Source organism: Akebia trifoliata, chromosome 16 (assembly GCF_017979445.1).
Source record: "Akebia trifoliata isolate Shusen 1 chromosome 16, ASM1797944v1, whole genome shotgun sequence".
In the NCBI taxonomy this organism is placed as follows: Eukaryota; Viridiplantae; Streptophyta; class Magnoliopsida; order Ranunculales; family Lardizabalaceae; genus Akebia; species Akebia trifoliata.
In genome coordinates, this window is record NC_141390.1 from 2,901,582 (window position 1) to 2,913,434 (window position 11,853).

Here is an 11,853-nt window from a genome sequence, read left to right on the forward strand (position 1 = left end):
ATTTTCCTAGTGCAACGTGATTTCTACAATTTTGTCATTTCGAGATACCTCATCCAAATTTCTGAAACATATCTGGTAACAAAATAAAATGTTGGAATAATCATCCATCAGTGGGAATTGTTGCGATTGGGTTAATTAGTTGATTAATCAGGCGAGTGCAAAAATGGGGTGTCTACAGCGGCAACTAAGCAAATTTCAAGATAACCCTTGGTGGCAACTGAGCAAAATCTAAGATAACTTATTGGCAACTGAGCAAAATCTAAGATAACTTATTGGCAACTGAGCAAAATCTAAGATAATTCTTATTGGCAACTGAGCAAAATCCAAGATAATTCTTGTTGGCAACTAAGCAAAATCCAAGATAACCCTTGGCGGCATTTGAGCAAAATCCAAGATAACCCTTGGTGACATCTGAGCAAAACTGGTAGAGGAATGAAGGAATTTTGGGAAAGAAATAATAAATCTGGAGAAGAATGATTAAAATGAATATAAATGAGATTGAAAATGAATCTGGAGAATAACTTTGAATCGGGGAACGAATGAATGCCATATCTCCTATTCTAGGTAAATGAATTATTAGTTAATCTCTGGGTACACTCAAATGTGAGATCTGAAATGCTTTTGTTTGAGCCTCAAGGTTTTACCCAAAAGTTCTATGAATTTAAAACCTGAGTTTTTATTTCTTTTGAACCTCAAGGATTTTTCGAAAAACTATTATCAAAAGAGTAACCTTAAGTTTGGGGTTCTCATTATCTTTTAGGATTAACATTGCTCAAAAAGAAAATGCCCCTAGTTTAACAATAAATATGGCATTGAAGATAATTGAACACATCATGCAAAGATTAAAAAAATGCCCCTAGTATAATGGGGAAACTACATATTTAGAGGGAAAAGAAAATGCCCCTTGTATGAAGGTCTGAAATATTTGATTACCACAAGCGCAATAAAGATCCAACTTTTAATTTTAATTAATTTTATTGAAGATTTTGAGTCAGGCTCAAGAGAACAAAATATTTCCTTTTGAGACTCATCATAGAATTCACCCTTATCTCCTTTGGTTCACTTGGGGAAGTAAACATTTTCAAATCGATTGTAGACAAGATGCTTGTGACTTCTGAGTCTGTGCCTGGTTTAAGCTAAGTATTGAACTTGATCATTCGGACTTCTGATGTTTCAGGTCGGACCGCTCTCAGTTTTTAACTCCCCGGAGATTTTTTTCTGTTTTCCTTTGTTACTCTAATTTTTGCCTAGATTGTCTTTTCAGATTTTCAATCTAGCGAGCTTGCTCTAACTTTTGCCTAGATCGCCCTTTCAGGTTTTCAATCCATCGAGCCCCTTTATTTTTTTTTTCTCTTCTTTGATTGTTGTCAAGATCGTCCTTTCGAATTTTCAACCTTACGAGCTTTCCTTAATTTTTGCCTAAGTCGTCCTTTTTGGATTTTCAACTTAGCAGGCTCTTTTTTTTTTGAATTGCTGTCTGATCATGTTTTGTATCTTCCCTGACTTTTTGCACGGTACTTAAGAGGACTTTTATAATAGGCAGGCTTAGGACTGGGTATAAAAAGAAAAGATTTTGAGGCTCAAAAATCCGAATGCCCCTTGTGTGGCATTTTTTTTATTTTGCCTTGAATTTTCTTCCCCATTTTGAAGATATTTTTTTTCTTTTGAATTTTTTTTCCTTTTAGATTTTTTCTTTGTCAGGGAATCTATTTTTTTATTTTGATGTGGTCAGGCCTGAAGTAACTTCTCGGGTTGCCTACGTCTAGAATTTTAGGATCAGACCAAAACGTAATTCGAGTCTTCCCTCCCCTAGGTTAGGTGATTGGGCTGAGAAAGAAAAATGCATAATTTTTCTTTTTAAAAAGACTGCAAAGGGGTTGAGAAATGATATATTGAATTGGGTAACTGGGTAATATGTGGATTGATTCGGTCAAAGATGACCTCCTTAAATGTAGTACCGTTTGATTTGGTCAAGGTTGGTTGATTTTGGTAATTCGATTCCATCATGATCTTGAAGCCTGGCAACTTTTCCTGGTAACATTTCCTTGATGATGAACGGCCCTCCTCAATTTGGTTTGAACTTCCCTCTAGGGTCAAAGATAGGTGTCCGATTATCTTTGAGTACTAAATCCCCAACTTGTAAGTGACGAGCCTTGATCTTCTTGTCAAACTCACGGGCAACTCTTCTTTGATAAGTTTGCACGTGATACAAAGCTCTTAGTCATTTTTCTTCGATCAAACTTAATTCTTCATACCGTTGACGAACCCAATCTGCTTCTGACAACTGACTTTCCAATAAAACCTTGAGAGACGGAATCTCCATTTTAACTGGCAAGATTGTTTCCATGCCATACACTAAGGAGTAGGGAGTAGCTCTAGTAGAGGATCGAATTGAAGTTCGATATGCCCATAATGCAAATGGTAGTTTTTCTAACCAATCTTGATGTGATTGACACATTTTCCTGATGATAGTCTTGAAATTCTTATTAGCTGCTTCGACTTCTCCATTAGTCTGAGGGCGGTAAGGAAATGATTTGTGGTGTGAGATTTTGAACTTTGAATACAATTTAATAACCTCAGCTTTGAAGTGCAATCCGTTATTAGAGATCAACTCCGAAGGTACCCCGTATCGACTGATTATGTTGGTTTGGATAAACTTTGCAACTCGAAACGCAGTGAGGACAGCATAAGAGGCGATTTCGACCCACTTGGTAAAATAATCGATAGCAACTAGAATATATTCATGCCCATTTGATGCCTTAGGCGATATTTTACTAATTCTTATTTTTCCAACACTTTCTTTATGTCTGTGTACCATGGCTTTCCATCGGGTAGTCAAGTAGCAATGTTGATCTGATGGCAGTATGTGGGTTTGTCTTTAACTTCAACAGTGATCGGCCTCAATTCCATGCTAGGGGGTAAATGGATCATGGAACATAGGATGGCTAAAGAGTCAACAAATCTGTTATCTTCCTTTGACAAGTGTTGGAACAGGATAGCTTTAAACTTACTCACTAAGTTTAATAGATAATCATGATAAGACTTCAACTTTTCGTCCCTAGTCTTCCATTCTTCCAATGACTGATGTATGACCAAGGCTGAATCTCCAAAAACTTCAATTTTTGTAATGCCTAGGTTCAAAGCGGCTTCGAGCCCCGCGATGCATGCATCATATTCAGCCATGTTATTGGTGTTCGAAAATGCTAATATAATAGCGATAGGAATGTGGCATCCTTCAAGAGAAAATATGACTGCCCCTATTCCATACCCATTTTGATTGGCGGCTTCATCAAAGTACAACTGCCATGTTTGGTTTTGCAGTTCTTCTTTAACATGCAAGATGTTCTCATCTGGAAATTGATCAACAGGCCTTATTCCTTCTACTACAGGGTGATCTGCCAAGTATTCTGCTACAGCTCTCCCCTTAATAGATTTCTGTGTAACATGCGTGATGTCGAACTCTGATAACAACAATAACCATCGTGCGGTTCTCCCTGTCAACGTTGGCTTCTCGAAAGATACTTGAGAGGATCCATCTGAGATAATAGGATAATTGAATGAGACAGCATATAGTGCCGGAGTCTCTGAGTAGACCATACCAGTGCTAAGTAAGTTTTTTCGAGGGCCGAATACTTTCGATCATACTCTAACATCTTTTTGCTTATGTGGTATATAGCCCTCTCTTTGCGAGTATCTTTGTCATACTGTGCAAGCATGCATCCCATAGATTCTTCTGTGACTGACAGATAAAAAAGAAATGGTTCACCTAGTGTAGGTGGGACCAAAATAGGTGGGTTCAAGAGATACTCATTGACTTGGTCGAAAGCCTTTTGACATTGTTCATTCCAAACTGTTGGTTCATTCTTCTTGAGAAGTTTGAAAATAGGTTCGCAGATGTTGGTGAGTTGAGCAATGAATCTACTAACATATTGGATTCTGCCCAGAAAATCTCGAATCTACTTTTCAATCTCAGGCGGTGGTATCTCTTGGATAGATTTAATCTTCACAGGGTTTACTTTGATCCCTCTTTGACTGACCACAAATCCCAACAATTTCCTAGAAGTTACTCCAAATACACATTGCTACCGGTTGAGGCGGAGTTGGTACTTTTGAATCCTTGTGAGGAACTTTTCAAACCCAGCAACGTGCCCCAGTCGTTCCTTAGATTTGACTATCATATCATCTACATAGACTTCGACTTCCTTGTGTATCATGTCATGTAGTAAAGTCGTGGCTGCTCTTTGATGGGTGGTTCCAGCATTCTTCAAACCAAAATGCATGACCTTGTAGCAAAAGGTTCCCCACTATGTAATGAATGACGTTTTTTGCATATCTCGATGATCCATTTTTATCTGATTGTACATCGAAAAATCATCTATAAAGGATAACAGAGCGTGTCCTGCTGTACTGTCCACTAGAACATCTATGTGTGGTAAAGGAAAACTGTCTTTTGGATTTACTTTGTTTAGGTCTCCGAAATCCACACACATTCTAACTTTTCCATCATTTTTTGGCACTGGGACGACATTAGCAATCTACTCAGGGTATTCTACTACTTCCAAAAATCCAGTGTTAATCTGCTTTATAACTTCTTCTTTAATTTTCAGAGTCCATTCTGACTTCATATGTCGAAGTTTCTGTTTGATTGGTCGAGCATCAGGATATAACGAAATTCGATGTTGAACATTATCTGTGCTTACTCTCGGCATATCCTCGTAAGACCACGCGAACACGTCTTTGAACTTTCTGAGCGAGTCTACTATCCATTTGCGTTCATCGGGAGATAAAGTGACCCCTATCAGAATTTCTTGAGGATTTTCTTTTGTTCCGAGGTTGATAACCTCTACTTCCTCTATTAGAAGTTGAACCCGACGTTCCTCTTCTTGTTCAAGTAATTTGATCATTTCAGGGGGAGGTTTTTCATCAAAAGATCCTCCCTCCGAAGCCAGATTATTAGTTAAATTATTATTGCACTCGGGATAATCAAAATTTTCTTTCATTTCATTAAAAAGAGATGGGGTAATAGGACTCATTGCAGACTTGACAGACTCACTTGACTCAGCAGGAAAAATAGACTCACTAGAAATAACAGACTCAGCAGAAACAACTAACTTATTCGACTCAACAGAAATAAATGACTCAACTGGCATGTTAGACTGAACAGGACTAATGGGACCGACAGACCCAGCTTTAACATGCAACACAAAACTAATTACATGATAATTTGAGAGACACCCAACAACGGACTTGATTACAGACTTAGGATTTGGGATCCCTTTCTCAACTAACAACACTAAGACACTATGATCTTCAATGAATAGCTGATCAATGTTGAGGGAGTCCAGATCGAGCTGTCAGTCTTCAACTTTCTTCTTTTTAACTTCTGTGCTTGCTTCCTTTTCAGGTCATTCAATGCCAAAGAAGATTTCAAACCCCGGCAGACGAGTACCTGTGATGTGATCAATGAATGCCTCTGGGAACCCACAGTAACGAAAGTCTTCTTTTTTTTTATTTTGCCAAGGAAACCAAAAATTCTCTCTTTAAAAAAAAAAAAAACATGGTTTCAAAACCCAAAAACTGTTGCTAAAAAAAGACTAAAATCACAACCTAAAAAAAAAAATTGTTTATTGCTATACCAACTTGCTTGCAACCAAGTAAATGAAACATTGATTAATATCATGATATGAGGTGCTTCATAAAACAAAAATTAGCGTGATAATTGCTTAATAAAAATAATTCAAAATCAAACTTGAAACATTCACAAAACCTAAAACAGCACATAAATATTCGGCCTAGAAGATCTAAAAAAGAAAAAAAAACTCGAAAAAAATCATAACATATTTTTTTTATTTTTACGATAATATCCCTAAGTTAGAATGATCCGTGTCCGATGTGAGGTCTAATCCCATTCTCAATTGTTACACAATGGATCATTGATCTTAACTCTAGGTCGCCATATAAAGAAAAGGAAGGAGAATTTCTACGTAATTGACAAATTCGGCTCGCAAAACTTCAAGACAGCAAGACTAGATTTATCTTCAAATTCAATTTCCTCAAAAGAAGGATCGATTGCAAACTTCTCTTTAATTTCAACCAAAACAAACAACTACACAAACCGATCCAACACTGAGATGAACTGGCCAATCGGTCACGAAGTCAATAGTTCTATTTGAATCCGAGCATGGGATCTAAGAAATTTATAAATTTCTTATAAAAAAATTCCTTTGAAGTTCATAAATTACCCGATCGATAGAACTTGGACCTAAGAACACGAGCACCAGCGATCATTCTAGAACGTATAAGAAATTCCAACACGTTAAGATCAGGAAAAAAAATGCAAGACTCTCAAAATGTCTATTACCAATTTTGGAACGAATGAACCCATGATTCAGTCAAACAGAGCAGTGAAAACACAAATGGGACTGATCACCGCGGTTCAAACTCCTCTAAGGTACGAGTAAGAATCGATTTGGGATATCTTTAAGCTTGATCTCTCAACCAACAGTCGTTCAAATCTCTGCGTTTTTAATAATCTAAACTGCCAAATTTTGAATTTCTCTTCGACAGAGAGAAGAGAGGTTGACGTGATCACCTGATTTGAGTCGGTTTTGACAGGAACCATTGGTTCCAAACTATGAATCAAGGAAAATCAGCTATTTCAACAAAGGGTTGCCAATCGATTGGGCTGAGATTCCAGCCGACCGTACGGAGAGACTGGTTCGGCTTCTCTGTTAAAAAACGCTGGAGCAAGGTTGATCTTTTGAAGAAGATGGTGTGCAAAAAGGAACATATTTATTTTGTGTATGACACACCTCTCAATCATCAACGTTATTGCTGTCAAAGTGCTGTGAGACAAGATAAAAAACAGAATCACTCGCAGTACACTACACAAACAACATGCTATTTCTGTTGACAGAATGTTAAAATTTTTTATTTTTTTTTAAATATGGGAGATTTTAAAAGAATTGGCCTTCTTTGTCACAAATCAACTCTCCCAACCCATTATTATTGTTAATAGAACCTAGAAAAAAAATTGAAAAATAAAAATAAAAAATAAAAACATGTTGAAAGATACATTGCCTTCAAAAAAACTTTATTTTTTTATTTTTATTTAAAAAATAAAAAAAAAAGACCAAACCTACGTGATTCCTTAATCATCACTCCATCCTCAATTAAACTTCTTGATCCTCTTAATTATTTAGGATCATTCTAAATAACCCTTGATTGAGCCATAATAATAAAATAAAACGAACATGCAATGACAGAATATTCACGATCTAAACACATGATCAAACATCGAACAATAAGATGATAAAAAAACTAAAATAAACAAGTGAATAAATAAATAACCAAATAAGCTAACAGCTAAAAAAACTAGATCACTTTAGCAATGCTCCCATACTTGGGGTTTTTCAAGTCTAATCCTCAATGGTCTCCAGTGGAGTCGTCATTGAAAACACCCTCGATCCGTGGGGTGCGCGGATCCACTTTTGACCTTTGAGGTTTGGGAGTCGTCACCTAGTTATTACGGTCTAGGAACCGAACTTTGACTCTAAAAAGCAAATAAACTAATCTACGAAAGAAAAATACGAGTCCGAGGATCACGTTACGGGATTGGAAGGTGTTAGGCACCAACCCCGCCCGGCCAATGTCGGTCTCTACTTATCCCAAATAAGACTACGTTGCTAACAACAAAACCTAGATAAAAAAAAATAACAGGAATTTTACTTTCGATACGCAAAGATCTTATTCCCTCAGATCTGACAAAAACTGCTCCTTGTACCGTACTCCTTGCTTCGTTCTGTCTTCTGATCTGATTTCTGATCTCCGAGGTAAGGTATCTCTTTCTTGGATCTGGATTCTTTGAATTTGTTATGAATTTTGAGATGTTTTTTAAAGGGCTTCTAGGTGTTTTTCAAGCTAAAATTGAAGTATGGGTGTTAGGTAAGGAGTTGGAGATTTAAAATTAGGGTTTATGAGAGGCCTTTTGACCTACTTCTCTTAGGGTTTATGATTTGATACGAAAATAGAGTGTGAGGACCCCTATTTATAGATTTTTTTAAGGGTTGGTTTAGATAGAATTAGTGTTTGATTATAATTCTTTTAGTTAGAGTTGTATTTTAATTAGAATTGTTTTAGGTAGAATTATATTTTAATTAGAATTGTTTTAGGTAGAGTTATATTTTAGTTAGAATTATATTAAATAGAATTATTATTTAATTAGAAATCTATTAGGATTTTGACTTTTGGTCTTATTTGATTGACTTTAAGATTTGGACTTTAGTCTTAATTGATTGACTTTAATATCTTGACTTTAGTCTTACTTAATTGACTTTAATTTTGACTTTAGTCTTACTTGATTGATTTTAATACCTTGACTTTAGTATTTCTTGATTGACTTTAATTTTTTGGAGAACCCCCCCTCTATTATATCTTTAATTCTTTGGATCCCAAAATGGAGGGGTCCTTGAATAAATATCTTAGCAACCTTCAACAATTTTGCCTGAGAGCCTTATTAATCGATTTTTTTAGTTTAAAATTTTAAATTAATTTTTCTAATGTTTCACTTTAATTATTTAATATTTTATTTATTAATTTTAAAATTTTTAATTATGAAAATTGTGAAATTACCGTTTTGCCTTCGAAGAGGACTTTTCACGTTTTAAATCGATTTTTTATATTTTTTAGGATGTTTTAGAATCAATTTTTCATAAGGAATTCAATGAGAATGTTGGTTTTTGTCATTTATGAATTTTTTTGTATGAAATGATCGTGAACTTTATGAGGGGCATTTTCATAATTTTGCCGAATTCTGTGAAAATTAGTGAAATGATTTATTTGGTTTCGATTTGTTATTTTATGTATTTGAATGAATTTTTCTAATCGTAACGTAGGCTCTAGGGTTGTTTTGATGTTAGGAGTATTTTGGTAATTTGATCATTTTTAGTGATTTTTATCGTGAAGCTTTTTTTTGGTCTGTAAGATGATGATTTGTATGTTTCTAGGGTCGTATTTTCCTAACGTAACGTGGTTTCTAAGGTTTTTTTAGTTCGAGATACCTCATTCGGATTTCTGAAATATATCTGGTAACAAAATAAAGCATTGGAATAAACATCCATCATTGGGAATCGTTGCGATCGGGTTGACGAATTGATTAATTAAGCGAGTGTAAAAATGGGGCGTCTACAATTAGTAAGAAGGGCACCCTTAAGAGGATGACACTAACAACATAAGAATCGAATTTCATCACCGCATTTTTTCCCTATTAGGAAATTAATTCACACAAGCTCAAATTTAATTAAAATCTTATTAGACTTGACCATAGGTCCCATCGAGCTCAATAGGCAAAGTTAGCCTGAGTTGCACCAATTGCACTTCTTGATCGAAGTCAGTGCCTAAGCAAAATCCTACACCGCTGTACCCTACTGTAGGAGGGGGATAGACTACGTCTATTATAGACAAAGAGGTGATTTAAGAGTACCATTTTTCAGCATCGTGCACCACCTCTCATCTGGGGATTAAACTAGCTGATTTTGATTTCAGAAAACTGGATTAGAGGCTTAAGCTATCCTTTTAAAATAGTTAGGAGCTGTATAATTTAATAGGAACCCATCAAGCACGTGTGAAATTCCTCCCTACTATATGTGTTCATCATTAGTGCATGTTAGGTATGATATCTCAAAAAAATTCACTTGAACCATTCGACCCCGAGATCACAAAGAATTAGAAGAGAATTCGATTCCTCACCTATCTCTCAGCCATCCGAGATGGCTCAACCAATTGGCCCACCTCAAATGATCCAAGAAGATCAACGAACTCTTAACGAGTTATTCGCACCCACTACAGCCACTTCCCCTTCATGTATTGCTTTGCTAGCAACTAATGTGGCACAATTCGAAATTAGGACAGCCACTATCAATATACTCCCTAAGTTTCATGGGTTCGAGAGTGAACAACCCTATAACCATTTGAATAAATTTCTAATCATATGTCAAACCTTTCAAAATGGTCACCTTGATGATGAAAACGTCAAGTTAAGGTTGTTCCCTCTATCTCTAGAAGATCATGCAGCAGCATGGTTGAACTCGATGCCCTCTAACTCGATCACTACTTGGAATGAATTATCCCATAAATTCATGACTAAATTCTTTCCAATGGCAAAAACAGAACAAATAAAAAATGCCATTAGGAACTTCAAGGTGAAACCGATGAAGAATTTTCCCAAACCTGAGAAAGATTTAATGACCTGTTTGTAAAATGCCCACATCATGGGATTGATAAAGTCCAGCTGGTCAATTTCTTCTATCGTGGTCTTACGACAACACGACATATCATTTTGAAGTCTACGCAAAAAGGAAAATTCATGAATTCGACTCCAAATCAAGCTTACGATTTTTTCGTAAAACTTGTTGAAAATGCTCGAAACTAAAGCATCTATTTAGGAGACTCTGATAGGAGTGACTTTGGAACCAATAAATCAGGAATGTACGATATCAAAAGTGATCCGAATCTCAAAAACGTAATGACTACTCTAGTTAGTACTATGCAAAACTTAAATAAAAAATTTGATGATTTTATCATCAAAACTAACCAACAAGAGGTACATTCTGCACTCTAAGTAAATTTAGAGATGCCTTTCACATGTAACATATGCGAAACTTTTGACCACCTCACGAAAAATTGTCTTATTACCAATACAGAATAAGCCAATGGCATTAGGTCATATAGCATTTTCAGGAAACCTACTCCAAACTTGTATAATCAAACTTACTACCCTGACAATAGGTTTCACCCCAACTTCTCCTATCATTAGAACAAACCTATCCAACAGGGTGGTGCTCCAGGTTTTCAAAAATGCTATAATAGGCAATCTCAATCCAATGCGAATCTTTTTTTGGTTCCATAAGCATCTTACTCTTCACCCCACATGTCTGATCAAAGGGTGATTGTTGTCAACCCTATGACCAACTATCCTCCTCCAATTACACAAACAAACTCTGCATTAGAAACAATTGTGACAGAAATGTTCAAGCAACAACAAAAATTCGTGCAGGACTAGGATCAAAGGAGTCAAAGGCATGAACAATTAATTAAAAATCTTTAGGTCCAACTAGCTCAATTCAAGAGTCACCTTGAACTACCTTTAGAAGAAGGGTAAATTGATCAATTTGAAATTGAGGATATCTCAATATTCGAAAATCTAAAATTTTTTCAAAATAACCTTAGTGACCAGTTCCAATCTTTTGAGGCTTTCGATGATTATCCATCAATAATTGATAACCCTATTTCAATTGAAGCTCAAACTCAAACCAATAAGGTTATAATTCCAACTGAAAAAATGATGAAAATCGAACTAGGTCAACTTACTTTGCTTTTAAAAGAAAGACAGAATAATCAATTTTCAAATGAGATAGTCCTCGAGAATCAAGTTGTATTCCGAATTCCCAAAGAGCAAGTTGATTGTACAAAATTGACTTAGGAAATTGATCCATTATCAGAGGAAAATGTTCCAACCACCACCAATCCAACTTCGTATCCCATCCAGCTTATCATTTTGCAAGATTGTAAAGACCCTCTCTGTCTTACAACTTCCATTCTCTTTGGGAATATGTTGGATGAAAATTATTTGAAAAAGGTGATGACACTTAGAATTGAGGACAAACGAGGGTTGTTGATCATTTTACAAAATCGATTTCGTGTCCTATTGATGATCAAAATATGTCTGCCTATCATTTGAGATGGTAAGTCAATCCTGCCTATCATCTGGGGTGAAAAATCAATCGATGTGTCCACAAATTAGATGATAGGAAAATTCCTAAAAATCAAACCTTTTGATAGGTCTAACTAAAAACG